This window comes from Tursiops truncatus, chromosome 3 (genome assembly GCF_011762595.2).
Source record: "Tursiops truncatus isolate mTurTru1 chromosome 3, mTurTru1.mat.Y, whole genome shotgun sequence".
Classification (NCBI taxonomy): Eukaryota; Metazoa; Chordata; class Mammalia; order Artiodactyla; family Delphinidae; genus Tursiops; species Tursiops truncatus.
Window position 1 is genome coordinate 111,479,894 of NC_047036.1, and position 26,793 is coordinate 111,506,686.

The 26,793-nt window shown below is 50.6% G+C and overlaps 2 long non-coding RNA genes across 4 annotated transcripts in view; one reads left to right on the top strand and one right to left on the bottom strand.

Annotated features, from left to right (window-relative positions):
- The window catches only part of LOC117311606 (uncharacterized), a 44,654-nt gene extending 20,287 nt beyond the window's left edge, over positions 1 to 24,367 (top strand). The window contains exons 2-4 of the long non-coding RNA XR_004525875.2: positions 1,032 to 1,312; positions 7,586 to 7,698; positions 24,352 to 24,367. This is a non-coding gene — a long non-coding RNA (uncharacterized lncRNA). The remainder of the gene's footprint in view (positions 1 to 1,031; positions 1,313 to 7,585; positions 7,699 to 24,351) is intronic.
- On the bottom strand, positions 4,323 to 25,730 carry LOC117311605 (uncharacterized). Of its 3 annotated transcripts, none has more exons than XR_004525874.2 (5): positions 25,580 to 25,730; positions 9,020 to 9,523; positions 7,205 to 7,373; positions 6,146 to 6,219; positions 4,323 to 5,049 (listed from the first exon to the last, which is right to left on the bottom strand). It is a non-coding gene; the product is annotated as an uncharacterized lncRNA (long non-coding RNA). The 3 variants fall into 3 exon arrangements; XR_012330856.1 differs by having other exon boundaries at positions 4,324 to 5,049; positions 7,205 to 7,339; XR_012330857.1 differs by having other exon boundaries at positions 4,325 to 5,049; positions 7,205 to 7,339; positions 9,020 to 9,351.
- Positions 25,731 to 26,793: the final 1,063 nt, after the last annotated feature.

Here is a 26,793-nt window from a genome sequence, read left to right on the forward strand (position 1 = left end):
TGTGGCGCATGGGCCTTAGTTGCTCTGTGGCATGTGGGATCTTCCCGGACCAGGGATCGAACCCGTGTCCCCTGCATTGGCAGGAGGATTCTCAACCACTGCGCCACCAGGGAAGCCCTAGAAGGCTATTGAGACATGCCAGTAAAGGGCTCCAGACCTCAAACACGGGACTGTGGCTCTGGGAGGCAAAGGAGGACACAGATTGGAGGCAGGCTGCCTTCAGGGTGGGAAGTGGGGGGAGGGCAAAGGGGAGAGAGGGAGTCCCACCTGACCTCTGCCTGTTTCAGGACCTGAGGGGAGGGAGGCATGAGAAAGACCATCAAGTTGGGCCTGGAGAGCCAAATGGAGGCTGGGCCCCTCCTGCAGAAGAACCTAGAAGAAGATCAGATGTAGGAGAAGACAGCGACAGGGGACATTTAGGATGCCAAAGGGGCCTGGGACTTGGGGGAAGATGACTGCAAGCATCTGGCTCCCACTTGGTATGTGAAGCTGGGAAAAGGAGACTACGGTTCAGATCCCTCCAGTTGCACACGCACATGGACACACGCATGGCTACATGTGGACACGGACATGGACACACAGACAGTCTTCTTCGGCAGGAGGCAGAAAGTGTGGTGGTTCAGAGATTGGGCTCTGGAATCCAGCAGCCCTGTCCCTGTGACTCTGGGAGCCTCAGCCTCCTCACTGACAGAAAGCCAATGACGCTAGCAGTTAACTCAATATGGTTGTTGTGATGACTTGATGAGATGCTGTATGCCAAGTCTGGGCACAGAGCCTGGCACGCAGGGAACACTCCATAATGGTAGCTCTGAGTAATACTAAAAAAAATGTGATCTGACTTCTGAAGCCAAGGAGCCATAAAGTATTTCATTCAGTGTATCTCACTTCTGAAGCCAGAGAGTCATAAAGTATTTCATTCAGTGTTAGGAGACAAGTCCACGGGAAGGCATGAAACCTCTCATTTGTTGCTATCCACTCCGGGTGGCTTTCTCTGGGTGTGTCTTGATGAGTCCTTTGCCTTTTATTTCTAGGACTCCTGGAGAAATGACAGTCCCTTGCTGCTGCGTTTAATTGGAGAGGATCTCAGAGACCCGAGATTATAATTATGACACGTTAAATGCCGAGCTCTTCAAAAGTCTGCCCTTGCCCTCGCTGTCACCCTGAACAGCTCTGAGAACCCAAACCCTGCAGCCCCCAGAGTGTGCCCTGGGTCTCTCAGCCAGGCCTCACCTGGGAAATCTGAGTGATGGTGACGTGCAGGCAGCAGGAAGACACACAGTAAACCTAGGAGCCTGTGATGAGCTCAGGAGAGGTGAGTTGATGATATGCTATTTATAGCCCCACTAAGAGGCTCTGGCCGCCAGCTCCATGTGAGGCTGGGTGGAAATGATGCCTCTGTGGAGCTGAGAGCACAGAATGAAACTGGTGATTCATGGGCAGCAGCCACTTGAAGTACAAACGCTCCTGCGTCCCAGCCCTGCTGGCCTTTCAGACGCCCACTTTGGAAGCCTACTGTCTCCAATCTTCATGCCTTTGGACAGGATGCGAGGACAGGCAGGTTCTGCCTCACAAGGGACCTAAGAAGGGCAGCAATGCTCCTCAGAGAACCCCAAGACCCTGAGCCCACCCCTCCCAGGGCCTCAGCCAGAGCCCAGGTCAGGGCTGAGTAAGAGGCAAGCCCTGGGCTCAGGAGGCCTGCAGGTCAGGGAGAAAGGACTGTTCCTGCTCCTGCCCTCTGTCTCCAGGGGCAACACTGGCCACACAGCAGCGTCCTGATGACGCTTGTTCTGCTGAACATACAAATATGTACAATGAGGAAATCCTGGTAGTTTTTAAATTCCACCCCCCCCCCCCAATTCCATAGCTCAGTACCTTTCACCTGAAATAGCTGTTGTTTATTTTCCTTGGTAATATCTTGGCTTCCAGGCCAAAGTATACTTGGAGGCCTCAACTCAACTCACACCCTGTGAGGAATGTGCTGGGGGGTCTCTTAGCTTTGTCAACCAAGACTGGATTGAAAGGGTCGAACCAGGATAATGAGGCATAACTGAGCTCTGGAGCCAGACTGTCTGGGCTCAAATTCCATCTCCACACTTGCCAGCCATGTGGCCACCATCACATTCTTCTCTTAGACCCAGTTTCCTCCCTGGTAAAGTGGCGGCAATAACAGAACTTACCTCAGTGGGTTGTGGGGAAGATGAAAAGAAGGAATGTATGTGAAGCGGTCAGCGCAGTGCCTGGCACACGGGAGGACTCAGTAAGTGGGAGCTGCCGCTGCTGCGTGCTTGTTCTCGCTGCAGCGGCTTGGCCCCTACACCGACACCATAGCCTGTGGCCCTGAGGCTCCTCATGGAGGTGGTGCCCTGAGCCTCAAGAGAGACCGTCTGTCCCTCACAAGCACAGCCCGCATCAGGCTGCCCAGCGTGATGGAGTCCACCCCTGGGCAGCTTGGCCCTTTGCGCTGCCTGCCCCTGCGCTTGCCTAGGAAGCAAGTGCCTATCTTTTGGGTTGGGCCTTGCCTGGGCTTGGCCACTCTACTCTTCCACTCCTCTGGGCCTGGGGTGGCCCTTGGGGGCATTAACTATCACCGCCCAGTGGAGGACTTCACCTGAGGGCCCCAGGTATTAACTTGAGGTCTGTAGCCAGCAGGTTGCCCACCAAGGGGGGGGCCTGGACGGCAGACAGGTTGGGCCCACCTCACCTACCAGCTGGGCATACAGCACAAACTGCTGAATCATGAAGGCCCACGAGGCCTCGGCTGTTTGTACATTCTCTCATCTCTAGCTGTCAGCCAAAACATAATTGTAGCTGTCACTTTGGCAGCAAGATGCTGTGATGTGTCCTAGTACAACTGCCTCTGCTCCATGGCAGTGAGCTTTGGGGAGGTGGGAGGAATCTGCAGCTGCTCCCATGGAGAGAGCCGTTCTGGAAAGTGACCTGTGCAATGTTCAGCCAGGTGCAGCCTTAGGGATGGTGTGAGCACCAGGGTAAGGCCCTGCATTAGAACAGACACTGGCACGCCTACATCTGCATCTGCATAATGCAATTCTGAAATGAGGCATTTCGGGCAGCTACAAGGGCTTGGAAAACAGCCTTTAGACTTACACAGAAGTTGGACTCCAGTGTGCCTGGGCTGAATGAGTAGTTAGACAGTGGGGTACATGGTGTAGGGAGATGGTGCCAGAGGTATACCTAGGGCCAGATTGTGAAGCAAGGGGCTTGAAGGCCGGGCCATGGAGCTCGGACTTGATTCTGCAGGTAATGGGGAGCCACTGAAGGACTTAAGGGAGACAGTGATGTAGTCATACGACATGGAGTGTCTGGGCTCTAACATCCAAAGTAGTGGCACTAGGCGTAAAGACCCCCCTTCCTCACGGCAGTGGTGTGCTGCGTAGGAGGGTGTTCTGGAGTACATGGGGCACCAGCCCCAGGATTTCAGGGGTGACTAACTCTGTGCTTAGTGGGTAAGTGTGGGAAGGGTCAGCTCTAGTCAGGCTAGCTGCAGGTGTTCAGCACGTGAGAGGAGGCTCATGCCTTCCTTATTCCTTGGTCCTCCTAGGCCAGAGTTCATTAATGAGGCACCTGTGTGCAGATGTGCCAAATGCAAGGGACTGCACACACTCATGCCAAAGGTCAGGGGAGGCTCCTGGGGCTGAGAAATGGTCCCAGTGCCTGTGGGTGTTGCCTCCCTCACCACACACATGCTAAGAAAACAGCAGAGACAAATACCCAAGCTTGGGGAAATTCCCTAGAAGGAAGGTTCTATCCTCATGAACTTAAAAATCTGCCAGTTCATAGGTTGGTTAATGAAGACAGAGAATATGAAGTGTTGGGAGCTATTACTAGTGGTTGAACCACCCAGGAGCATGGAAGCCAGAGCATATCTAGACCATCATGTAAGTCAGGAGGAAGACAGGATTCAACTGACAAAAATTGTGTGTACCCTGCTCAGAAGTGCATTGTTGTGCAAGCAGTGGTTTGGCAGTCATTATTCCCTTTCAGCTGCAAGCCAGGGAGGGAGGGATGCCTCTCAGCTGTCAGGAGAGGAAGGGAAGGGGGAAGGAATGTTCCCATTCTGGAATCATCTTCCATCAGTGTTCCCTGAGTTGGGCTGCCAGGAAGGCAGAAGGGAGGGGATGCGACAGCTACTGAACAGTGAGGAAGGTGCCTCACCTGCACAGCCCCTGACACAAGATGTGTGTGGAGGGAGGGTGCCTGGAACCCTCTGGCCTGTGGGTGGAACCTGAACCTTATCCTCTTCCCTGAGGACAGGCAGCACATCGTAACCACCACTGGCTGCCCAGGGCTGGCTTGGAGCAATATGCCAAGATGTAGTTTTTCCTATTTGGTTTGCTTTTTCCTTTACATTTTAACATGTATCAGTTTTTTTAAATATAATATACAATCAGAAAAGTCCAAACAACCATATGTACAACATAACAAATAATTATAAAGTTAATGTTATTATTTTTTTATAGAGAAAAGTATAAAAAAAGAAAACAGACGGCCCTTAAACCTTTGCCTGGCCAACCTCCACTGACATTCTTTTAACATAGTTTAAAAATTAAAATAGTACAAAAAGATATAAAATGAAAAGGAAGTACCTCCCCCTCCCTCTTCCCCACAGGTGAACACTAACAGTTTCCTGTGTATCCTAAATTTTTTTCTCTGCATCAATAATATTTCTGGAGTATGGGATCACACAAGATTTGTCTGTATTTAACAATAAATTTTAAAAGAGGATATAATCATGTCTGTCCCAAGATATAAAATGAATATGTGTCAGAGATTTAGTTTAACTCATTAATTAACGAGAGAACCACTAAAACGTTACAACCAATTCAAAGGAGAACTCAAAACTATCACACATGATAGTCAGATAAGGAATGCTGAAATCATTTCAGAAATGGATGCAAAATTGGTCAGAATCCACACAGCAATAGTCAGTTGCCTTCCACTAGACACAATCTGTGTAACTGTGAACAGGAATTATTTGCATTACTATTAAGGTGTTACAGCTTCACTTCCATCTTTAGAGCTGAGAAATACCTAGTCAAAGACACAAAAGGCAGAAAGAACCTAGGTGGGTAAGTTATTCAGGACAACCACTAAATTTCAACATCTTTCACAGTTTTCCCTACACTTGTAATTGGCTCCCTACCTACATCCCTCCATGGAATTCCCCTGCCGACAACCCCTGCTGCCCTGTTTGTACCAGTTGACATGCTGTACATGTTCCAGGTGATGGGCCAGGGCTGAAAGCCTAGCCTGGGAGAACCAACAATCACCCAGGCTGAGCCAGCCAAGTGCTCCCAAGGCCCTGATGCTCTGCTTCTTTGGTTGTGGGCCCTGGAGTTGTGAGTCATGGTGACTCAGGACTGGCGGTCATGTTGGGCCTTGTAAAAGATGGTTAAGGGTTTTGTGAAAGAGGGAAGAAATTAGAAATGCAGGGGGAAAGGGCCTGTAGTCCAGCACAAAAGACAAAATGTTTGTCTAATGAGCTTCCAGTTCCTGGGATGACTTTGTGCATTTGGATTCTGTGAGAGTCCTCTTTATGCTGGCGTCAGCTTGGGTGGTGTCTGTTCCAATAATTCCTTACCCAAGGGAGTAGCTGACATGCAAGATGTATTATGACCTAAGGAGCTGGGGTGGTGTCTGAGGCAGTTTCCCACAGAGCCCAGGGTCTGTGTTGGCACCACGGGGCATTATGTCAGCTGCAGAGAGCAGGGGCATAGTACACTCTATGATACAGTAGAGTGATCTGCATCCTTGTACAATCACCTCATCTCCTATGAACAGGTTTTCTTATCTTAAAAATGGGGCACCGTGCTCCTTTCTGGCTTCCTCCCTGGTCCCCATGGAGGTCCAGTGGGAGGCATGGGTATGAGTCTACTGCCCAGGCCAGTCATGTGGTAGGAACTAAGCCCACAGCACTGGCAGGGTGGGAGAGCTCAGCCCCTCTGTGCAAAGTGCTTTGGGAGAAGAGGTTTTGTGCAGAATGGCCAGTCATGATTAATTGATGGGAGGCTCTCAGGCAAAGGATCAGATTTCACAGATAAATACACACACACACACTTTGGCTCTCTTGAGAAGGAAATGTTCATTCAGCATAAGGCAAGCGTATCTAAATCAAGATTTGCCATACCTTCAACGGGTTCCTTTCCACCATCTTCATTCATTCACTGAGCACCTACTGTATGATGAGCACTGTCCCAGACACTGAAATCATGAGACAAAGAGTTAGCTCCTGCCCTTGCAGTGTTGGGAAGCAGACGTACAAAAAGAGCTTTACCAAGGAGGGTGATAAGAACAGAGAGAGGAACACAAAGGATATTCTAGCAGCACTCACCCATGACCCCAGTGTGGCATCAAGGATCCTCAGGGCATGGCCAGAGGAAAGTCTAGTGTTGCTGGAGTGCCATGGAAAGTAAGGGCTGGCTGCAGTGGGGCCAGTCATGTGGGGACTCGGGGGCCTCAGGAGAAAGTCCATACTTCACTCAAGAAACTGAGTGCTGTGGTCAGTTTTGTACTGTAGAACTGTCACTCTGGCTGCCCGTGAAGAGTGGTTGGAGGGGAACAGACTAGAGGCATAAAGACCTGTTAGGAGGTGGCTACAGGCATCTGAGCAGGAAGTGATGACCTGAACTTAGTAAAACAAGTGGAGGGAACTGATTCAAGAGATGTTTTCGCCAGGATTTAACCTGAGAAACGAGACAATGATGACCGTCAGATTTTAAGCAAGGACAACCATGTGGTTAGGGTGTCGCCATCACAGGAGAAAGAAACCCCAGGAGGAGAAGCAGGTTTGGGGGAGGGGGATGGGCTGGACAATGGTGAGTTCAGTTTGAGACATGGTGAGTATGAAGGACCTATGCACATGCAGGTGGAAGCATTCTGAGGCAGATGGACACACAGGTGTGAAATCTAGGGAGCAGTTCAGGCTGTGAAGCTGGAGGGAATGTGGGCACAGACAAATTTACATGAGTGTGGTTGGGGAGGAGAGGGCAGGGGAAGAAGCGGAGGGGCATCATGCCCTTCGGCCCTAAAATTCTCACCTGCTGAGAATGAGGGTGGGGAAGGGGCTAAGGGCAAGGAGAGGATGCTCGGAACACCCGTTAGGGGAAATACCAGAGAATCTGACCTAGGCCTAGCAGTACAGGGGCCCTGGTGGCTTTGGAGGTCATAAATCTGCATTAGCACTGACCTGTCCTCCTCAGGGTCTTCTCCAGGACATAGAAGGCAGGAAGGTTGGTCGGCCTGTAGTACTTGGGCTGCAGTCTTACAAGACAATTGTGGCAGAAGGTTCATTTCCTTTTGAGTGTGTAGCAGAGACAGCTAACTGTTCACCAAAAAAAAAAAGTGTATCCCTTGCCCTGCCATAGAACAGAGTTGAGGCTAGGAAGGGGCGTCCCAGCAGAGGCTACATTTCCCAGCATATACCCCTCCTCTCACATCTGTTACATCTGAGAGGAGTCAAGTGACACGTTCTTGCCAATGGAATGTTGATCAGGGATGACATGTATTTTCCAGCCCCAAATAGTTAAGAAGCAGATGTGCCTTCTCCACCCTTCTTTTCCTCTTCTAGTTTAAGGCCCCCTTGGAAACCACATGTTGGAGATGGCAGAGCCACAAGGTGGAAGGATCCCGGTCCCTAAATCATCACTTGGAGGACACACACCACTGATCAGGAACACCCACGTGAGTTGTTTGTGAACAAGAAATCAGCTATATTGTCTGAGCCAATATACATTTGGGGATTTGTTTGTTATAGCATCTAGCATTATCCTAACTAATACCGGGTTTAAGAAAATTGTTGGTTGTTCAGATGATTCTGATGCGGCCAGACTGGAGAATCAATTGAAGCCTCTCGGGACAGAAAGTCTTTCTTGAGGTGCAAGAGCAGGAGTGGAGAGCAGACTGAAAATATCTAGAAAGCAGGAGGTCAAGGCCTCTGGTAGAATTCAGGAGGCTAACATTTCAGAGAGGGGCTATCCTGCAGTGTGGCAAGAGCCAATGGGAAAAGGTAAGGAACATTAAGCAGGTCCGGGAACTGTGATGCTGGGGGTCAGGAATCATGTTGGATGGTTAGTCCACTTGGAAATTGTGGTCTGTGACGAAGCAGGACATGGGGTGGAGAGAGAGTGTCAGAGGTCTGGCCACTGTCTTGCAACCAGGGCAATGGGAAGAAGTGCTTTAGTTAAAAACTAGACTAACCATCAGGACTTAGCCATCACTAAGCCCTGTCAGCTGCCATGGCTGAATGGATCTGAGCAGGGTGTCTCATCATTGGTGAGGATTTGTTCATTAGGCCACAGAGATGCACACCCGAAAGCTGGTCCATGAAAAGGAGCACCTGTAAATGCTGAGGCAGGCTAACTGCATCCAGCCACAGAAACAGCCAGACCCACAGCAAGAGTGCTTTCTTCAGTTGGTAGAGAAGCTTGGCACTCTCCAAATTGCTTATTTACACGTCTGTTTGAGCCTCATGGACATCCCATATTAAAGACAGTGTCCCTCTGTGCCAGGTAAGGTCACCAAAGTGTTAAATAAATGATAGCACTCAGAAGGGAGTGGAGCCAAGGTCTCCTGATCCTTGGCCAGTGGTCCTCATTATAAAATCCCTTTTACAGACATTTTTAGACATTAACTACCCATCATCTTGGGAAGATTTAGGCCTTAACACACCCCTGGCAGCAGGAATGACGGGGATGGCCTCCAAAGGCACTTCCAGCTAGCAATTCTTAAAAGAGTTTCTGAATGAGCAGTTCCAAAATAAGACTAGGAATAGGAATGACAGAAAACGCAAAATAATAGTTGTGAAAATAAGAGAAGTTTATGTCTCTTAAAAAAGAGTCTGATGTAAAAAAAAAAAAAAGTCTGATGTAAAGGTAAGGGCTGCTATGGCCCTCCACAATTTCAGAGGGTCAAGGCTCCTTCTATTTTGTTTTTTTCCCTTTATTGTTGTGTAACAAATTACCTCAAAACTCAGTGGCTTATAACAACAATAAGCTTTTCTTACCTCACACTTTCTGTGCGTCAGGAATTCAGGAGTAATTTTGCTAGGTGATTCTGGCTTAAGCTCTCTCATAAGGTTGCAGTCAGGATGTCAGAATGGAGCTGTGGTCACTTGATGGCTTGAAGGGCACTGCAACATTGGTTCTGGCTGATGGCAGGAAGCCTCAGTTCCTCACCACCTATAATCCTCCATAGGGTTGCTTGAGTGTGCTTACAACATGGCAGCTGGCTTCCACTAGCCTAGAGCAAGTGCAGAAGCTGCAGTGTCCTTTATGAAGTAGTCTCAGAAATCACACTATCATTTCTGCAATATCCTGTCGGTTACACGGGTCAGTCCTGTTGAATACGGGAGAGAATGAAACAAGGACCTTCCAGTAGTTGAGAATTACTGGAGGCCATCTTGGAAGTTGGGCTACCATATCTGCCATCTTCAGAGAGTGGCTTCATCCCAATATTCTAATATGGCTGCTTTAACTCCAGCTGTCACATCACAGAAGGTACTTTCTGGCTGGCATGAAAAAAGAAGAAAGGAAGAAGGCATGCCTTTCAAGAAGTTGCATACACTATCCTACTTATAGCTTATTGACCAAAACAGTCACATAGCTGGAAAGGAGGCTGGGAAATCTAGTATTTATTTTGGATGCCATGTACTCAGCTAGACCAGATACTGGGGGACACTTGGCAGTCTCTGACACATCAGCAATGTTCCTGTGTATATTTCAAAGGATGGTGTGGGGAGGGGAGCACAGAGGACATCACTGTCTTGAGTTACTGACCTGGCTAAGGACTTCTGACCCATCTTGTCTGGGAAACGTGTGTGTGTGTGTGTGTGTGTGTGTGTGTGTGTGTGTGTGTGTGTGTGTGTGTGTGTGTTGCAGGGACGGGAGGAGTGCAGATAAGTGCTTTATCCTGTAATTAGTGAATCTCAGTGTCAAGAGAAAATAGTCCTTAGAAGAACTCAGGAGACAAATGAACATTAAAAACAGACTGAGTCCTAGAAACCCAGCCAAGAGTGGTCCCAAGAATTAAGATGATCCAGAAAATGAGAAGGCCATCACAGGAGACACTGTGAGAGCAGCCTCACTCTGCACCCAGACATGCAAGTTTAAATAAATTCTAGGTAGCCCAACTTATGACCCCAATGCAGAAGCCCAGACGGGCAACTCTACCAGCTGTGTTTTTAAAAGATTGCATGATTCCTGATCAATGAACCAAAGAGACCAAATGCAAAAGTGTTTAGAGCTGAGCTGCAGATTTGCCCAGAGACCTGTTAGAGACCAGAGCCAAGGCTTGAGCAGCCAGCTGGGTGCTGACTCAAGCTGGGAGTGAGCCCGACATTGGAGCCTAGCTAAGCAGAAGATGAGCCATCAGCCAGCCAGAGAATTCTAAGGCTTGAGAAGCCCACAGAAAAGCTGCCCTGGCAGAAGGAGGGCAAGGCTCTGACTTGGCTGAGTGGCTGGTGACAGAGGGCACTGTCATCCTAGAGGAATGCAAAGTCTGGAGCGAGAGGCCTACAGCTGGGGCATCCAAGGGGGCAGCTGGTACTGCCAAGGCCCCTGTGGCAGGAGCTGGCTTCCTCTTCATTGCCAAGGCCTGCCTAGACCTTGGATCCTTATCTTGAGGGTGGAAGAGGTGGACTGAGGATTCAGAGGTGCTCGCTTCATGGAGGGTGACTACAGTCTCCTACCTGCCTGGCTAGTCTCGTGTGCCCTGCCCATAGCCCAAGCTGGATAACGTCCTGGGTCCTGAGTCCACACCAGGCCATCTCCAGATGGGGTATCAGGACACCCTGGGTAGGCAGCATGCTCACTCACCCGGGTCACAACCCATGACCCTTATTGTACATGGGTTGTCAATCATCACCACATTGCTGTGCACAAGGGTCCACCTCCAGAGCAGTAAGGGATCACCACAGCTCCAGCCTTCCTCACTCTGCCTTGGCCCGAGTGCCAAGGTCACCGAGAATTTGGGGGACCTCTACAGACTGCTAGTTTGAGGACCCTTTCAAGAAAGACACCTCCAGGTGTGGCTGACATCGGGCTCCAACCTCAGGTGGGGGTAGGGGGGTGTTGGAAGCTAAGGGTGGGCTGGTAGGGGGTAGTTAGGAAGGGTAGAGCGTCCCAAAGTGGCCTGGAATTGGCTTGGGAAATCCAGGACTGTGCTTTGTGGCTCTGTTGCAGCAATGCTTAGCGAGCACCTGCTCAATGAGGCAGACACTTGGCTACCCCCTGGGTACACAGAGCAGAGGAAGGCTCATATGACATCACACCAGACCATAAGTAAAGCAAAACAGCAGAGGGTGCAATATGCAGTGATAGGTTAAATACAAGACACAGAAACAATGGAGGAGGGGAATGTGCTGGTAGAGTGGCAAAGGGAAGCTTCACTTCACAGAAGAGGTGGTACCTGCAAGAAAGAACAGGAGTTCCTCAGCCACGATGGGGCCAGGTGAGGAAGGGAATCTAGGCAAAGGGAACAGCAAGCCCCAGAGCTCTTAGCTGTGAGACCACCAGCAGTACAGGAAGAGATTTTCCTTGCCTGATGTGTTCATTAGACTCTGAAATTTCTGGGCCCTTTCAAGGTGCAGTAGCCTTGATCTCTTTCCAATAAACAACTCAGAGGAGTCAGAGAGGGGAGAAGATGCTCCCTCCCTGCTCGCTGGGTTTTCTTTCAACTTTGAGTCCTTGGTAGCTGGTCATAACAGGGCGGGGGAACCATAATTATGAAGAGGAGAAGGGTTCTTTGATCTTGAAGAACCTGCCCAAGGCCCAGTCCATCTCTATGTAGGTCCTCAAGTGACCTTGGATGGCCCCTTAGGCATGACTGTCCCCAGCAGCCTCTGTGGGGCAGGAGGCAGGGCTGGGAGGTGCACTGGGTGGGGCACTCTAACCTACCCTCCCTGCTGTCAGACCCAGTCTGTTGAGGTATCTGGCCCTCTCTGGAACCCTTGGGAACACCCAGCATTGCCAAAGCACCGTCCTGCATCTTGCAGGTGGCCCTACAGTGTGAGAATCGTCATCTGGCTCATGCTGACACATCCTACTAACTTTTTTGGTGGTGTACAGGCTTGCTTTTCCTCTAGGGCCCAGGAAAACGTGATATGCAAATGAATCACCAGGTGACCCCAAATCAAACAGCTGCTCTGGAGTTCTCCTGTGAAGGCAAAAGGAGCTGGAGGCCCCAAGAGGTCCACCTCCTTTCTGGGTCAAGGTGGGCAAGTCAGACTGAACCAGAGTTACACTGGGATGTCACCTTGTCTCTGGCTACAGGTGGACCAGGAACCTCAGGCAGAGCCGCCAGTGCCCAGCGAGGCTTTGGGAGGATTTGTGGTGCAGGTGGAGGGTGGGTCATCAGTGCTGAGGTCCTGGCCAGCCCAGCTCATTCATCCAGGAACCCCTTTCCCCTGACTGTTGCTCTTCTCACTGGGATATGCAAACAGCCTCATGGCAGGCCTGGCCTTTCTCTCACCTATGCCAGCTCCAGCCCCAAGGCCTAGCTCAGGTCACATCTCTCTGGTTCAAAAACCCCTTAATATAAACTCCTTGGTCTGGCGTCCAAGGCCCTACCCACTACAGTACTAACTCACCTCTCACCAGTCTTCCATAAACTCCTCCTCCAGCCCAGTGTGTGCCCATCCTTTTTGCCCTCTTCCCCTAAAGCTCTCTCATCTTTGAGCCCTGGATCTTGCCTTTACGGGGCCCAAAGGTCCCCTTGCCACTGCTGCCCTCCTGACCAGGCCCAGCTCCAGTGCCGTCTCACCTATCAAGTCTTCCTTGTCACCCTCTGCCCTCCGACCCTATGGCCTACAAGAGGGAACTTTTTACTAGATTTGTATCTTTAATTATAGGAGTGATACATGCTTGTAAAAACATCCCCACATTATAGAAGCATACACAGTAAAATGACTGTGTCATCCCAGCTCTCCTTTCCCTAGAACTCACCCCAGTCAACAGTCAGGCATGCACATGGGTGCCCGTTTTACACAACAGGAGAGGGGACCCTTGAGAACTTTCCATCACCACTTGACATGGCGGTGGCAGGGTGGTGGTGGTGAGGAGCAGAGTTGGTGACTTGTGTTGACTTTGGAAAAAAATCACTGGCCTCGAGGTCAGTCTGTGGGACCCCTTGATTCCTTTCAAAGAATAGAGCCCCAGGGAGGCATTTCTAGTTCACAGGAAGATATTCATTCTGTTCACCCAAGAGCCAGAAACTCAAGTTCAAAAGGCAGCCAGGCTGCTTGAGAATCCTCTTGGCCTAGCACAACCCCCACTATAAGCCCGGGCTGAGCTGAGCGGAAAGTCAGGCAGCTTTAACGGCACGGTCACTCGGTCAGATGGAGAGACGCAGAGTTTGAACGCTGGCCTGCCTTTCTCCAACCTGGGCCCTTGCCTGGCCCCTGTAGGTCCAATGTTCTGGCTGGTCAGCCTGGAGCCCTCTACTCGCCGTGTGCCCTGCTGGCGAAGCAGTGAGTCTCCTTACAGCATGGCTCAGGAGAATAATCTGCCCAAGGGACTACTCACCCTCCTTAGAGTAGGAACTAGAGGAAGAAGCGGGGCTGTGCTGGCATCTCCTTCTCCAGAGGTTCCAGCCCACGTTTCTAGGCAGTTTGAGCAACAGGGGATAGATGTCTTCCCTAAATAACCCAAGGTACCACATCTCTCCCCCACACTCCAATTCAAATAAAATATTTAAGGAAGAGAAGGGACTGCGGTACACCAAGGTGGGAACACCTAACCCCAATTGAGAGATGTCAGGGAAGGCTCCCAGGTATTGGCATATACACTGACACTTAAAAAATAAGCAGGATGTGGCCAGGTGAAGGTGAGAACAGCATTCCACACAGAAGGAACACCACTGGCAAAGGCCTAACGGTGAGAGGGAGCATGACTTTGGAGAAACTGGAAATTCACTGTGGCTGAGCCTAGTGTGTGAGGGGGACGTGGAGGGGGTGGGCTTGGAGAGGTCGACTGCTTGGGTGTGCAAACCTCAGGGCTTTGTCCCAGTGGCTAAAGGGAGTCAAGGAAAGGTTTTAAGAAGATAAGTGACATTTCAGACAGATGACTCATAGACCATGAGCTGGAGGTGATAAGTTTGGAGGAAATGAATGCCTTTGGGTGAGCAATAATGGTAGCCTAGACTAGGGCAGGCACAGTGGAAGACGAGAGGAAATAGAATTCAACACAGCATGAGGGGGTGAGGAAGAGGAAGGCAACCCTGGCTTAGGTGTTGAGGATATAGATCACAGATCGACAGTCACATTCAGCAAACAATTATTAACTGGACTGGACTCAGGGTGTAGGGATCTGGAGGTCCCCACATACTTTCATACGTAAAGAATTGAAGGCCAGTGGCCAGTGATAAGCCCCAATCTGGCCATCTAGCCTGCTGACATCAGGGCAGACCTGACTGGGCACCCAAATCTTGATTCGGGCATATCATGTACACACAGAGGCTGCTAGCCACCATAATCCTGAAGCAGACACCCCAGGTCCACAGCCGACCACTCTCAGCCAACCCAGTGCTCCCCTGACCTATAAGCCAGACATCCCTAGTCAATCAGCAACGCTCAGAAACTTTGTCTTTTGAATACAGAACAGAGATAGTTCATGACCAACCCCATTTCTCCCCCTTCCCCAACCTAGACTCTCTGCTGGAACAGTGTTTTGTTTGGCAGTAAAACTTTTCTACTCAGCACTCAATCTTTGGCCTCTAGTCTTAACTCAAGCCAGAGGCCTCCACCAGCCACAGGGCCTGAAGGGGCTTCAACAACGTTGGATACACCTTATATGTTCTTTGCACAATTCTGATATTCTATACTCTGTGGTCCTTCTTTGAGCTCTCCTGGGCACCTGCGGGTGCAGTGAGCAGCCCAATAGGGGCTGAGGGTGTTATCTGAGGCCATGAAACATGGGGGCATTGGGCTGTGGGGTATGGTGGAAGAATACAGGTAGGAATCCCAAACCCTTGGTTATGGTCTCCAGCTCCCCAGGTGACCTTTCCTCTTTGGGCCCGTCCCTCCAGCCCCCAGGCCTTTGCACATGCTGTTCCCTCTGCCTGGAATACTCTTCCCCTTCCCCTTTGTCTGTTTGACTCGTCCTTCAGGTCTCTGCTTTCTCAGGGAACACCTTTTTTTTTTTTTTTAATAAATTTATGTTTTTGTTTTATTTATTTTGGGCTGTGTTGGCTCTTCGTTGCTGCGCGGGCTTTCTCTAGTTGCAGTGAGTGGGGGCCACTCTTCGTTGCGGTGCGTGGGCTTCTCATCGTGGTGACTTCTCTTGTTTTGGAGCACGGGCTCTAGGCATGTGGGCTTCAGGAGTTGTGGCACAAGGGCTCAGTAGTTGTGGTTCGTGGGCTCTAGAGCGCAGGCTCAGTAGTTGTAGCGCACGGGCTTAGTTGCTCTGCGGCATCTCACTGACTTCCTGATCCAGGTCAGATTCTTTAGTTAAATATTCCCATAGACCCATGTTCCATTACTTCTTTCCCTTCATTAGGGGTTTTTGTTTATTTGTTTGTTTGCTACCATCTGCCTCCCCCAGCAGACTTCCATGAGAGAGAGGTTCTGTCCTACTCACTGTTGTATCCCCAGGCCCTGGCAAGGGACCTGTCCAGTAGTAGGTACTGAATGAATGCATGAATGAACAGGTGGATAGATTTCACTTGGTAAAACAAAAGCTCAATTGGATGAGACCCTTCCCAGCACTGACGTAACCTTCTAGGCCTCTACCGTTTCATCTCTGAAATAGGAAGAATGTTCCCTGCTGGCTGCTTTACTTCTGTATCTAAAATGACTCCAGTTAGTCTGATGAAGTTTGGGATGCTTTAAAAACAACTGGGATAAAGGTTCCTATTTGGCTCAAGGACCTTATTTTCTGACCCCTAGTCACATATATATGAACATTGAGAGAGAAATTCAGGCTGTGCCAGAAACCCCAGGGCCCTCTGTCAGAGTTGGAGTTAGACAGCCCCTTCCAGAGAAGGATGAGTGGCCAGAAGCCCCAGCCATGCCTCCTAGAGTTAGGGCGGTTAAGGCTCTCCTGTGTTCCCATGGCCCGGCAGGCAGGGTGGATGAGTGTCACAGCTCAGAACTGGGAATGGTGCCCCCAGGGGCTCAAAGTCTACTCATTTATCCTTCTGTCTGTCTTCAGTGATGGACTGAGTGTAGGAGTTTTTCTGAGGCAAAGCCAGAGGTATGGCTTAGGGCCCAGTGAATCATCTCCCAAGAGTCTAGGCTGCACAAGAAGGCTGCCTGTGTCCACCACTGCTTTCACTGCTGCAGGTGGACCTCACCTGCTGAGGTCCAGATCTGCTTATAAGATGCACCAGGATGAGGACACCATCTTTATAATCTTCACGAAGAGATTCTGCCCAGCCATCCTCTCCCTGAGGGCCCATAACTACACATTCCTATTCCCCACAGTCTTGAGGGAACTTGCTCCTCCTGGAAGGGGTAGCTGGCTGGACTGGAAGGATGACCTGGTCAGGGTCTGGAGTGAGACAGAATCTCAGCCACATCAAAATTTGCGCTAATATCCCTAGCCAGGATAGGGAGTACCAGGTCCTAATAAGTCAATAAGGTTCTTCAAGAGCTGAAAAACCTAAACGAGGAAAAGGAGGAGGCATCTGATTCTGGAGGAGCCTTTTCAGTGGCTTAGGAATGCAATACACATTATACAAATGGGTAAACTCCTGCCATGGAGACCTGTCTCTGATGGAGACCTGGGAAGAGCCAAAGCTTTCAGTATTTTAAAGAAGGGTAGCCCCTTGCCCCCTTCAATGTGCTAGCTCTGTGCCTTCTCCTTCTGCTCAGACCACCATTCATCCTTACTGCACTGCTGGTTCCCGGTCACCTTGGGACACCCTAGCTGGCCCAGGCCCTCCTTAAACAAACTCACAAGAGTCAATACAATCACTATCAAAATCCCAACAATGTTTTTTTCAGATATAGAAAAATCCGTCTTAAAGTTCATATGGAATCTCAAGGGACCCTGAATAGCCAAAACGATCTTGAAAAAGAACAAACTTGGAGGTCTCATATCACCTGATTTCAAAACTTACTTCAAAGCTATAGTAATCAAAAGAGTGTGGCACTGACATAGAGACAGACATATAGACATATAGACAAATGAAATATAATATAAATATAATACAAGAAATACAAAAAATAAATCCTCACATGTATAGTCCAATGGTTTTTTTTTTTTTTTTTTTTTTTTTTTTTTGCGGTACGTGGGCCTCTCACTGTTGTGGCCTCTCCCGTCGCGGAGCACAGGCTCCAGACACACAGGCTCAGCAGCCACGGCTCACGGGCCCAGCCGCTCCGCGGCATGTGGGATCTTCCCGGACCGGGGCACGAACCCGTGTCCCCTGCATCGGCAGGCGGACTCTCAACCACTGTGCCACCAGGGAAGCCCCTAGTCCAATGGTTTTTGACAAGGGTGCCAAGACAATTTAGCGAGGAAAGAACAGTCTTTTCAACAAACAGTATTGGGAAAACTGGATATCTACATGCAAAAGAATGAAGTTGGATCTTTACTTTACACCATATACAAATATTAACTCAAAATGGATCAAAGACCTAAACATAAGAGCTAAACTATAAAACTCTTAAAAGAGAACATAAGGGAAAATCTCCATGTCATGTCATTGGATTTGGCAATGATTTCTTGCAAATGACACCAAAAGCACAGGCGACAAAAGGAAAAATAGATAAATTGGACTTCATCAAAGTTAAAAACTTTTGTGCATCAAAGGACAATACCAATAGAGTGAAAAGGAAACCCATGGAATGGGAGCAATATTTGCAAATCATATAAGGGGTTAATATCCAGAATATATAAAGAACTCCCACAACTCAACAGCAAAAAACAAACAACCGAATTTAAAATTGGACAAAGGACTTGAACAGACACTTCTCCAAAGAAGATAGGCAGATGGCCAGTAAACACATGAAAAGGTGTTCAACATCACTAATTATTAGGAAATTCAAAATTAAAATCACTATGAGATACTAATTCACACCCATTTGTATGACTACTATTAAAAAACAGAAAATAACATGTGTTGGTAAGGATGTGGAGAAATTGGAACACTTGTGCATTGCCAGTGAGAATGTAAAATGATGCAGCTGCTGTGGGAAATGATATGGCAGTTCTTCAAAAAATTAAAAAGAATTACCATATGATCCAGTGATTTTAGTTCTGGGTATATACCTAAAAGAACTGAAAGTAAGGACTTGAACAGATGTTTATACACTTGTGTTCATAGCAGCATAATTCACAATAGGCAAAAAGTGGTAATAACTCAAATGTACATCAGTGGATGAATGGCCAAACAAAATGAGGTGTATACATAAAATGGAATATTATTCAGCCTTAAAAAGGAAGGAAATTCTCACATATACTACACTATACATGAACTTTGAAGACATTATGCTAGGTGAAATAAACCAGACACAAAAAGACAAATACTGTACGATTCCACTTGTATGAGGTATCTAGAGTGGAGTTCATAGAGACAGAAAGTAGAATGTGGTTGTGGGCTAGGGGGAGAAAGGTATGGGGAATTGTTGTTTAATGGGTACAGAGCTTCATTTTGGGATGATGAAAAACTCCTGGAGATGGATGGTGACGATTGCTGTACAACAATGTGGATTTACTTAATGCCACTAAACTATACACTTAAAAATAGTTAAAGTGGTAAATTTTATGTTATGTATATTTTACCACAATAAAAAAAGAAAAAGTTGAATGGGAGTAGGCACCTGAATCTGTAAGTGTCCTCATCTGAGAGCTTACTCATGACCCTAGGAGATAGTGGGAGGGATGGGAGCAAAGGAAGGGGGCTGTCTGTTCCCCACCTCTACCACCAACCTCCCTTTATTTCTGCCTCTCTAACTTGTGGTCATATCACATGTCTTGTTCTGTGTGTGTTGTCTAGATTGTGACTGTCATTCTCAAGTAGGTAGACTCAAGAATAAAGAAATATGACGGCAAGAGGTGACAGGTGTTGGGGGGATAGATTCAGGTTCAGCAGGGATTCTCAGAGCCTTGGAGGGGGTTGGCAGATTGAAAAGTCTTCCCAGTCTTAAAAGAGGAGTAAGTGACAGTTAAGAGGCCACAGAGATGGGAGGGTCATAGTCAAGCTAGGGGCACACAGAATGAGGCCACTGTAGCTGAGTTCTGTGGTCAAGGTAGCAGGAGATGGGGCGGGAGTCAGATTGGGCAGGACATTTACCCAAGGGGATCATAGCGCCCTGGAGGGTTTGCAATAGGAAAGAGATCCATTTGACTTACATTTTGAGATGCTCACCCTGGCTGTTGGGTGAAGAATGGACAGCAGGGGGCATGGGTAGGAGCAGGCAGACAGTGAGAGGCTGCTGCAGGCATCCAGAGGAGAGGTGGTGGTGGCTTGGCCTGGGTGGTGGTAGTGGAGGTGGAGGGCTATGGACAGATCCTTGAGGTGTTGGGAGGAAGAGATGCCAAGGCCTGTGGCTAGATTGGACATGGGGCTGAGGGGCTTGCTGCCCAGGGGTCTTGGGTGGATGGGTGGATGGTAATACCATTTACTGAGCTCTAACCAGTGGTGGGACAGGTTGAAGGGACAAGTCTGGCACCTGGTTGCTGAGAGATGAGTGGTCAGTTCACCTTTGCTGGTTACACATCACAGCTCTTATATTCAGAAAGTTCTTCGAGTCTAACCCTGACCTTCCAGCTGCAACTGGAGCTCCAGCCATTCCAGGTTGCCCTTGGTGAGTCTGCTCGGTGCTGAGAAGTGGTGGGACTGAGGCATGGGCTAGCGGCCAAGGGCTTGGGTGGCAGGCGTGCCTTTTGCATGACCGCTATGAAGCATATCAACCTGTGGTGCCTGTCAGCCTCAGACCCAGGGAGCCCATGCCAAGGTGCGTGGGCTGGAGGACCCGGTACAGGAGCCTCCTGCCCCAAGCACTTCAGGTCCGTACATGCCCCTCATCCTGCCTCTGGAGCCCTCTCTCAGATCAGAAGCATCCCCCAGGGCCCTCAAGAAGGGCTCTTCTTCATGATTCCTTCAGAGGTAGAAGGTGGAGGGCAAAACCTCTGATCTTGATGCCAGACAAACTCCAAGAAATTACTCATCAGAGTCCAAAGCTTCAGAACCGCCGGAAAAGGGCCCTGCCCCACAGTCTGATCGGAATAGCTGGTCAGCAGGGGCTGTGGCACAGGGGGCTTTCAAGGTTGGGGCCAAGGCCCTGACCGGGCACAGCTCCTTCCAGAGCTGGGCTGCCCTACACCTCATCTTACCAAACTACAACTGCGACCAGGGAGCCATAGGCAGAAGCCCCCTTGGATCTGCCCCCCAGCTGACCAGTTGGGACCCTCAAAGCCCCCAGACCTACCCAAGACTGACTTGCCATGTGTTTGGGGTCCCATCAGTGGCTTCCTCATCCCCGATCCCTATCGTGCCCTTCTGGAAAGTGTCTATCAGTGCTGCAGCGGCCCCCATCCTGGAAGCCTGCTCCCTGACACCCTCAGGGAAGGGTCCCAGCATTGGCCTCTCATGAGCTTCCCATTCCCAGGAGCTGGGATCAGATGACCAGCCTACTCAGGTTTCCTTCTCCTGTCCACCCACCCACCGCTTAGCTCTCCTGGGCCTGGCTCACAGCCATGTCTGGTGTTAAGGCCTGCCAAAGGGTAAAGGGACGGGCACTGGGGAGGGAAGAGGTGACCGGGGCTCCACCTGGCTGGGAGAGAGCCAGGGAGTTGTCCCAGCAGAGATGACATTTTGGGAGTCATTAAATCTGGAGGAACAGAGTGGATTCACCCGGGTGGTAGCTCCCCCTCTCCTGAGCAGAAGCTTGTGTGGTGTAGCCTTGAGAGGCAGGCCTCTAGGGGAGGAGCCCTTTGGCAGGGCGCTCTTTCCCCATGATGCCTCCTGTTCTGTGCTTTCACAGCTTGAGTGGTGAGGACGCCTTCCCCATGGGAGCAGGGTCTCCAGGATGCTCAGCCCCAGGCCTGGTTCTGCCCTGAAGCCACACAGAAACGCCTGCCCCCAGTCTTCCTCCCCACAATCCTGTGAGCTCCCTCAAACCACCCACTCCTGGCTGGGCTCCTAGATTTGCTCCAGAGGGCTGGACGGGGTAGGAGGGGCCTCACTAAGTGTCCAGGGTCCACTTCAGGCAGGGGCTGGGCCTGGCCGTGTGCAGAAGTGTTGTGCGGTGAGGCCGGCCCGGGACCCGTGAGAGGTGCCAAGAGAGGGGCTGATGGCTAGAGGGGTGGGCCATCAGGGGAGACTCAGCCAATGTGCTCTCCCAGCAGCCACCTCTGACGGCTCCAAGGGCTGCCCTAAATCCTACTGTCACCTTCATCTCCATTCTCAGCCACTACCAAGAGCCCTGGTCTCTCAAGGGTGAGCCAGTAGGTGAGCTAGCGAAGTCGGGACTGCCCCCTCCCTTCCCGCCACCCTTCTGCCTCAGGTTCTGGGCATGGGACAGAAGTGCCCATCCCTGCTTGCCATCCTACTCTGTGTGGTAAACAACGTAACCCGCATGCCAGGCCCCTTCTGCCCATGAGATTGTGTCCTGTGGCTCTCCTGGGGGCATTAGTGCTCCCCCTACTTCCATGTCCAGACCCTGGCCAGGGTGTGCCCTCCATGCCTAGGGAGCCCCTCAGAGCTTTTCAGGGGCCATGCCATTTGTCTCTCTGTTCCTGGCAATGCCCTGGGAAAGGAAACCCAAATTCCCTGAGGATAGGAGGTCAGGCAGTCAGGGAGAGATGGAGAAGGGCACATTACCGAGAGGAGTGAGTAGAAAGGTGCAGACCCTCTTCTCCTTGCCCCTTGTTCACCACCCTTCTCTGGCCAGGTGATTCTCCCACTTGCCACCACAGCAATCTCCGGGAGGAAAGAGGCTGAAGTCTCTAGGGTCTCTGGATATTTGGAAAGATGGGGTCAGGGACAGGAGGACTGCTAGAAGTAACCTCCAGAGAACAACCATGACCTAGGATGGAGTCCTCATGGGCCTGTCAGCTTGCTCTAAAACTGGATGGGGGGCAGCCTCCATAGGGGCCTGAGGAACCCCCGCCCTCCCAAAGGATCCTGATCTTTGCTAGGTCCTGTAGTGTCAGGCTACTAACCCTGGTACAGCCTCCCACGCTGTTAGATGAACCCTCAGGGAGTCAAACATCTGGGCTTCAGTGTCACTCTGGCTACTTGCCAGAGCTTCGTGAGCTTCCGCCCCTCTCTGAGAGCCTCAGTTTCTGCATCTGTAAAATCGATATTATCATTCCAAGGGCTCAAAAGAAGTTGGCTTTGTTCCTAAATGTCTCCCTTCTCTGCCAATCATTCATTCCAAAAGCCCGCTCTCCTTATTAGCGAGTTCTGGTTAAGCATTGCTCTAGTCAGATACTCTTGAAAGGTGGTTGGGGGCACAGTGAGTTTCTCATCTTTTGGGGAGGATGCATTTTTCTGATGCCATTGGGCCTTCTAGCCCCTTTCCCCAGTGCTGGCCATGCCCCCATAAATTGAGACCTCTAGGCGGCACACTTGCCAGCACCCTGTGCTATGCCCAGATGATTCCAATCTAATGGACTGCAGCCTGGGCAAAGATGTCAACACAACATTCCTTTGCTAATGGGAGCCTGAGCTGTCATTGGCCCAAGCAGGACTCTGACACTCAGCCATGCCACCCTCTATTTCAACTGACACCTGTTGGCTGAGTCCTTATTTTGCGCCAGGCACCTTGATAGGCTAGGAGGCAGGGAGTGGGCAGAGAGGAAGGTTAGCCATTCCATTGCCCCGACTGGTCCCCAGAGACCACTGGTATCCTCATACACATGGCACTGAAGTTCCATGCTAGCAAAATCCTCAAGGTGGGGACTTGCCCCTGAGAGTCAGTCAAGGAGGGCAGGGAAGGTTCAGCCAGGTCTCCAGACCCCCTCACACCCTTAATGAAGTGGCAGTGCCATACGATGTCTGGTCCAGCAGGCTGAACAGAGAGAGCAGTCCTCTCACATTTAAGAGAAAATAGGATGTTGGGTTTACTATCAGGCTCAAAAGCAGGGAGCTGGCAATAAATCAAGAACTGAAAAGCTATGTCAGTGCTTCAAACTGAATTTCCAAGCCCGGGAAACAAATGAGCATTAAAATCCATTGGAAGAAAAAAAAAATCTATTAAAATTTCAGGAGAAATGCTTTGCTATAAATTAGATTTTTCTGCTAACCAGGATAATTCAATAATTTCCTCTTGACATTCTTGAGGTTGCTCTTTGGGGGGAATTATGATGCTTTGAAGTTGGGAGCGATTTGTTTCCAAGAAAAGATGAAGAGTTGACTGGGAGTGGAGGTGAGAGGGCAAGGAGGGGACTCTTCTACTAAAGGGGAAGGGGGCCCCCTTTGGGGGCTCTGTGCCACTGGACAGAGATTTTCCAGGATGGCCAGGAGGACTGCAGTGCAGCGCTTTGACCAGGGGATGCCCCAGGCCAGACTTGACTCTGACAGGAGAGTGTGTGTATATGTGTGCGGGAGTGTTTGGGGAAGATCTTGGGGTCCTCCAATATCATCTTATAGTTAGGGCAGCCTCAAGTCTTACAGCTTTCCTAAATAACTGTCTAAAACCTTCCTCAACCCTTATGGAACCAGAGCTGGTTTCAGGTGCCCAAGGTCACTTCTTAGTCCTGGGTGCAGGGTAGGCGGAGGTGGCTGTCTGCCTCCCAGTCTTCCTTTCTTCCTTTGCTATGCAAGATTCAGCACCAGCCAGGACCCATCCCTCACATCTTATTTATCTCCTGTAATTTGGGGCTTTGATCCTAGCCCCTATCAACGCTTGTCTCTCTGTACAAGGTCCAACACAGCCATAATGCCAGACTGTCTCTGGCATCATTGACCAAAGCCACTCTGACTGGACAGGACAGCTGGCAGAGGAGGGTGCCAGGCAAGGGGAGGGATCTTGGAGGACTAGGCACAATCAGACAGGCCACTGGGTACCAGCCTCCAAGACAACTGTGGGGAAGGGGCAAGGGACCCAAGTCAGGACTTGGGTAGGACAGGGCTCCAAAGTCAGCCAGCCTGGCTGTGAATTCTGGCTTCTCCACTGGCAAGTGTCTTAACCTCTCTAAGCCTTGATACTGCTATCTGTAAAATGAGATAATACTAGTACCTACCATATAGATAGAACTAAATGTGACAATGTGTGTGAAGCCCCTAGCACCATGCCTGGCACGCAGAGGTGATACACAGTAGTATCTTTAGGACAGCTCTTCCCACTGCAGGATACCCATCCCCTGCAGCCCCTGCTCAGGCCCCCTTCTCTCTCCCTTCTCTCCCACCAAAACTTGCCTGTCCTTGCGGACTGACCTCCTCAAGCAGAATCACGAAGAATGACGTTTGCCTGTAGAGCTGGGCTGCCCGCTGAGCGCCATCACACAATTGTGCTTGGGAAGACTTTACCCACGGTGGTCACTCATTGTTGCTACCAACTACCCTCACAGGAAGGTTAGTTGATGTTAAAATACACTCATTTTGCAGAGGACCTGGGAGGTAAAGTGACACTGTTCAGGTCACATATCTGGGAGAAGAGGTTGGAGCTGGGACTAGGGCCCAGGTCAAACCAGCTCAACCAGAGGCAGTCATTCATCTTAAAATACATCCTTCTTTCCATCCTTTCTTCCTTCCTTTCCTCCTTCCTTTCTCCCATGAATCAGAGCCTCCCAGAGCCCACACAATGGCCACTGGGACAGAGTGGCAAACTGAGGCAGGGATGCATGGGCGTCATCTTCTTTCCAATATTCTCCGAGTCTCCAGAAGGAAGATCATGGAGCGCAGCAGAAAGAGGTCAAAGGGGAAGGAAGTGGGAGAGTCTGGGAAAGTTTCCAATTAAGCAGCTGTCAGAACAAGCCATTCACTTGGACACTGCCTGACTCATAGAATACAGAAATTCGGGGTTTTAAAGGTCATCTCATCCCACCCTCTTTTTGAATCATTTCTTCCACAGGTGCTCCCCCACCCTAGATAACGGGGAGCTCACTACCTTCCAGGGCAGCCCCAGGGTGCTCTTTGTTCCTCCACCCTTTCTGGGGCTCAGACTTGGCTTTCTGTGGCTCAGACTTGGCTTTCTGTGGCACACTCCTGGCCCTGACCCCACACAGGCAGGGGCTAGCCAGCAGCTTCTCACTTGGCAAGGTCCCAGGTTTGGGGAGCTAATCTGTGAGCAAGGCAGGGGCTTTCTGGAGACTGTGTCTCTCCAGAGGACAGAGCTGGGTGCTGTCAGGGCAGTGTTCCCCGGGGATAGCCCTGTTCCTAGGAGTTTCCCCTCAAAGTGGAGGTCAAAGGGAAACTTAGGGCTGGGAAACTTTGCCGCCACCTGAAACCAGGCTGGGAGTTCAGCAGACACGTAATCAAGACCACTGCAATTGCCTCAAAATGATAAATATTTGAACTGAGTTAGCCCCAGGCCAGGGGATGTCCAGGTTTCTGGTTTTGCCTAGGGAGGCACCCCCCAGGGGACCTGCTAGCACCTGGAGGGGCAAGACATAGGAGACATGGGAGCTGGGAAGGGGCAAGAGGTGTCTGGGGGTTTGGAAACTGTAGCCCTTACCATTCAGTAGCTGTGTGACCTTGAGCAAGTCGCTGGGCATCTCTTAACCTCAGATTCCATGTCTCTTAATGGAGGTAATAGTGGCGCCTGCTTCAGAGCCCTGATGGAGGTAACAAGACACGATGCCAGCAAAGTGCCTAACACTTAGTGAGCGCTCTGAAAGTGCCAGCCTTTGTTACTATTTGCAGCAGATGGGGAAACCCGTGGGAAATCCGGGCGCCTCTGGGAAGCTGGGGGTGGTGGGCCGGAACTTCCCGGAGCCCTGGGGCTGGGCGGGGCGTCCCGGGTTGGGCCCCGCCTCCTGTGTCCCGTTCCTCGGGGCCCGCAGAGCTTCCTTGCAGCCGCCGCAGCTGAGTCACTGCGGCCCGGCCGGCCGTTGGCCTTATCTCAAGACGTGTCTGCCCCTCGAAAGCCCCCGGCCTACCCGCCCGGCTACAGCTAATTTGCACCAAGTCCCTCCGGCAGTTCTGGAAAAACTCCTAGGGTCCCATAGGTTTGGGGTCCTGAGGAAGGAGGGAACCTCCTTCCAGGCTGTCTGGAGGTATCCAGGAAGCCCCTTGCCTAGAAAAGTCTCCTGTGCCTACAGGCACTGTTCCTTTCTTTCCACCATTAGCTAAACTTGCCTTGGGAGTAAGCATTGTCTTCTACAGATTTCTCTTTTAAAATGCGCATTCCCACTCAATGCTTTAAAGGGGAAACCAGAAGACGGGAGAACGGGGCGGATAGACCCTAGGAGCCAAGAAGGGGAGGAGTACTGAGAGGCCGGCCTGGGATTTGGCTGCCTCCTAGGCTCCCTCAGGCCCCGCCTGCCATCTCCCAGCCCCCTGGACTCTAGGGGAAGTGGTGGGAGGGGGAGGGGGAAACAGAGCTGACAGATTCTGTAAACAGAGCTGGTTTGGGCCTCCGCCAAGGACTGGGTGTCCTGGCCCAGGCTGGGTGTGAGGCCCATCCGCGGCTCTCCAGGACACCCCGCCCTGACCCGCTAACCCCGGAGGTGCCCGGCCCATAGCCAGCTCCAGCCAGGATGTGTCTTGAGTTTGGGGAAGCTGGCCAGTTCCCACGTGGGAAATGTGTCCGAAATGGGGGTAGGGGTTGCCCTCTAAGAACCATCATTGATCGTTCATTCACCAAGTGTCAGATTCAGGCATGGGGACAGCATCTGGCCCCTGCCCAGGGGAGAAGCTGGTACTGGGTTGTCACCTCACCCCCATCTC